We start from the raw sequence: 5,021 nt of genomic DNA on the forward strand, positions 1-5,021 counted from the left end.
CCAGGTCATGGAAGCAACCTAAATGCCCATTGACAGACGAATGGATAAAGAAGTTGTGGTACATATATACAATGGAATATTACTCAGCCATAAAAAGGAACCAAATTGGGTCATTTGTAGAGACGTGGATGGATCTAGAGACTGTCATGCAGAGTGAAGTAAGTCAGAAAGAGAAAAACAAACATTGTATATTAACGCATATATGTGGAACCTAGAAAACTGGTACAGTTGAACTGGTTTGCAGGGCAGAAATAGAGACTCAGATGTAAAGAACAAAAGTATGGATACCAAGGGGGGAAAGTGGAGGGGGTGGTGGTAGTGTGGTCAGTTGGGTGATTGGGATTGACATGTATACACTAATATGTATAAAATGGATGACTAATAAGAACCTGCTGTATAAAAAAATAAAATTTTAAAATTCAAAAAAAAAAAAAAAACCTAAAAGCAAACTGCAATGATCCTAAAAGAATCTAAAAATATGGTTTAAACTTTCAGAAATTCACTGACATTTCAAAACTAGTTTCTTAATAGCATTCAGCAGACAGATGTGTGTTTTATAAAAATCATTGTGTTTTAACTATGATAGTTAATGCAGTTATAACTTTGATTTTGAAGTAACTACCAGCAAAAACTGAAAGACTCTAATAGATACACAGTGGTCAGAGAGAGATCAACTTTTCACTGAATGAATTAAGGTAAAGTTACTCCCAAGAAATGTAACATACAAGGTCTTCAAGCCCCGGACCTTGGTTAGATGCGAGTTTCATGATAAAGGAATCAGACGATGCCTGCCTAAATTGCTATGAAATCTTAACTGAACCTAGAGAAAAGTAAAATTGACCAATTAGAGGGGTCCAACTCTTATCTCCACTTCATTCATAAATTGCCTGGGGGAAATTTATCATGAAAACAGCCGGATGGGCACTCTTCTCAAAGCATAAATCATGTAACACCTTTGTAAGGCATGACGTGGATAATATACCAAAAGACCCTCCAGATATGTCACCCTGACATCACCTGGAGCATATAAATCCAGGCTTTACAACTATGTAACTAGCCACAGCAAAATTTCTGATTATTCTAGAGGCAAATTTTCATTTCTTCAAGAAACTGAACTTCTACCTGACTGCAGCTGCTGGAGTGTATCTGAAATAGACTTATTTTGAAGGGTATGGGAGAAATATTTTGTTTTATTAAAAAAATTTTGTTTTGGTTTCTAGAAAACTTAAAGAAAACTCAGGGTCTAGATTACAATGCATCCAAAGTTTACCATTTCCTGAATTCCCCCTAGAATCTTGGATCCTGGGGGACCTGACTTCTCAAAATGTGGTTCATGGGACAACAGCATCAGCACCCCTGTGAGATTCTGCACAGACCAAATGTGGAATCTCAGGCTCTACCTGGATATACTGAATTTGAATTCATTTTTTTGTTTTTTAACATCTTTACTGAAGTATAATTGCTTTACATTGGTGTGTTAGTTCCTGCTTTATAACAAAGTGCATCAGCTATACATATACATATATCCCCATATCTCTTCCCTCTTGCATCTCCCTCCCTCCCACCCTCCCTATCCCACCCCTCTAGGTGGTCACAAAGCACCGAGCTGATCTTGCTGTGCTATGCAGCTGCTTCCCACTAGCTATCGGTTTTATATTTGGTAGTCTATATATGTCCACGCCACTGACTTAGATGCACATTCAAATTTGAGAAGCACTACTTTAGGGAACCAGTTCTTTCCAGAGTAAGGATCTCTCCAACTTAGAAATCAGAAGTAGTTAACTCCTGGACACAAAAATGACCATTCCTAGGCCACAATTACTTTCCAGAGACGTACTATCATGAATAAACTAGGGATGGCACAGAGCAATCCTATGGTTTAGGAATAGCTGAGAAAAATCCGTCTCTGCCCAGGAAGCAGAGTGTAAGGAAACCAGAAGAGGAGGAATAAAATGCATTCGGGCCCCTGGTGCACTTGATAATTTCCAAGGGCTTAAATAGTTGAACAACTCTAAATTAGTGAGGAAATGGTAATATTAAAATCCTTTTCTTCAACAGGCTTCCCGATCATGGCAACTCATCTAATGATTTTGTAGAAAAAAATCCAATACCATCAGGAATGAAACAAAGACTAGAGGAAAAGGGGAAAGGACGAGGTAGCCAAAAGTGTGTTTGATTTCCTAAATTTCGCACACATTTTGACAAGGTATTGACTGCAACCCATCTGGGAACAGGAGGCTCCTTATACATTCTTCACTGAAGCCTGTGAGAAAAGCCTGTCACCAGCATGGTGAATTCCAAACATGGAACACAGCCACAGCAGCAGCCCTCCCCAAACACCGGCGGCACAGGAAACACCCAAAGATAAACTATGGGGATTAACATTTCCAATTAAAAATTAACTGTATCTAAGCCCCGAAAAAACTGGATATCCACATGCAGAAGAACGAAGCTGGAAACCTACCCCATACTACACACAAAAACTAACGCAAAATGGATCACAGATCTCAATGTAAGAGGTAATGCTCAAAAAATCTTGTTATAAATCTTTATGATGTCGGCTTAGGCAGTAGTTTCTTAGATAAGAAACTAAAAGCGTATGGGATAAAAGGAAAAAATAAATTGGACTTCATCGAAATTAAAACATTTTATGCTCAAAAGGACACTATCAATAAAATGAGAAGACAACCCACCAACTGGGAGAAAATATCTGCTAACCATGGATCTAATAAGGGACTTGCATCCAGAATATAAAGAACAACTAAACAATACAAAGACAACGCAAGGTTAAAAATCAACAAAAGATTTGAATAGACATTTCTATAAAGATTGAATAAACATTTCTATAAAGCCATTTCTACAAATGGCTAATGAGCACATGAAAAGACACTCAACATTATTAGTCATTAGGAAAATACAAATCAAAACTATAATGAGATATCACTTGACATCCAACTAGGATGACTAAAATCAAAAGGACAGTTAATAAGAAGTGTTGAGGCAGAGAAAAGATGGAGGAAGAGTAAGATGCGGAGATCACCTTCCTCCCCACAAATACATCAGAAATACATCTACACGTGGAACTGCTCCTATAGAACACCCAGTGAACGCTGGCAGAAGACCTCAGACCTCCCAAAAGCCATGTGGATTAAAGGCTCTTGGTGCCCCAGCCAGGCGTCAGGGTGGTGTCTCTGAGGTGGGAGAACCAACTTCAAGACACTGGTCCACAAACGACCTCCCAGCTCCACATAATATCAAATGGTGAAAATCTCCCAGAGATCTCCATCTCAACACCAAGACCCAGCTTCACTCAACGACCAGCAACGAACAGTGCTGGACACCCTATGCCCAACAAATAGCAAGACAGGACTACAGCCCCATCCATTAGCAGAAAGGCTGCCTAAAATCATAATAAAGCTACCGACATCCCAAAACACACCACCAGACGTGGTCCGGCCCACCAGAAAGAGAAGATCCAGCATCATCCACCAGAACAGAGGCACTAGTCCTCCTAACCAGGAAACCTACTAAAGCCACCTTAGCCACTGGGGACAGACACCAAAAACAACGGGAACTACGAACCTGCAGCCCGCAAGAAGGAGACCCCAAACACAGTTAGCAAAATGAAAAGACAGAAAAACACACAGCAGATGAAGGAGCAAGGTAAAAACCCACCAGACCTAACAAATGAAGAAGAAACAGGCAGTCTACCTGAAAAAGAATTCAGAATAATGATAGTAAAGATGATCCTAAATCTTGGAAATAGAATAGACAAAATGCAAGAAACATTTAACAAAGACCTGGGGGGTCCCAGAAGAAGAAGAGAAAAAGAAAGGGACTGAGAAAATATTTGAAGAGATTATAGTTGAAAACTTCCCTAATATAGGAAAGGAAATAGTCAATCAAGTCCAGGAAGCACAGAGAGTCCCATACAGGATAAACCCAAGGATAAACACGCCAAGACACATAATAATCAAACTGTCAAAAATTAAATACAAAGAAAACATATTAAAAGCAGCAAGGGAAAAACAACAAATAACACACAAAGGAATCCCCATAAGGTTAACATCTGATCTTTCAGCAGAAATGCTACAGGCCAGAAGGGAGTTGCAGGACATATTTAAAGTGATGAAGGAAAAAAACCTACAACCAAGATTACTCTACCCGGCAAGGATCTCATTCAGATTTGATGGAGAAATTAAAACCTTTACAGACAAGCAAAAGCTGAGAGAGTTCAGCACCACCAAACCAGCTTTACAACAAATGCTAAAGGAACTTCTCTAGGCAAGAAACACAAGAGAAGGAAAAGACCTACAAGAACAACCCGAAACAATTCAGTAAATGGTAATAGGACCATACATATCGATAATTACCTTAAATGTAAATGGATTAAATGCTCCCACCAAAAGACACAGACTGGCTGAATGGATACAAAAACAAGACCCATATATATGCTGTCTACAAGAGACCCACTTCAGACCTAGGGACACATACAGACTGAAAGTGAGGGGATGGAAAAAGATATTCCATGCAAATGGAAATCAGAAGAAAGCTGGAGTAGCAATTCTCATATCAGACAAAATAGACTTAAAATAAAGACTATTACAAGAGACAAAGAAGGACACTACACAATGACCAAGGGATCGATCCATGAAGAAGATATAACAATTGTAAATATTTATGCACCCAACAAAGGAGCACCTCAATACATAAGGCAAATACTAACAGCCATAAAAGGGGAAATCGACAGTAACACAATCATAGTGGGGACGTTAACACCCCACTTTCACCAATGGACAGATCACCCAACATGAAAATAAGTAAGGAAACACAAGATTTAAATGATACATTATAGAAGATGGACTTAATTGATATTTATAGGACATTCCATCCAAAAACAACAGAATACACATTTTTCTCAAGTGCTCATGGAACATTCTCCAGGATAGATCATATCTTGGGTCACAAATCTAGCCTTGGTAAATTTAAGAAAATTGCAGTTGTATCAAGTATCTTTTCCG

The 5,021-nt window shown here is 38.8% G+C and overlaps 1 protein-coding gene across 2 annotated transcripts in view; it reads right to left on the reverse strand.

Moving 5' to 3' along the window:
• STXBP6 (syntaxin binding protein 6) overlaps positions 1-5,021 on the reverse strand; it is a 273,396-nt gene that overhangs the window by 132,551 nt on the left and 135,824 nt on the right. The gene's annotated exons all lie outside the window — the stretch shown is intronic.

Source organism: Physeter macrocephalus, chromosome 11, assembly GCF_002837175.3.
Source record: "Physeter macrocephalus isolate SW-GA chromosome 11, ASM283717v5, whole genome shotgun sequence".
Lineage (NCBI taxonomy): Eukaryota > Metazoa > Chordata > Mammalia > Artiodactyla > Physeteridae > Physeter > Physeter macrocephalus.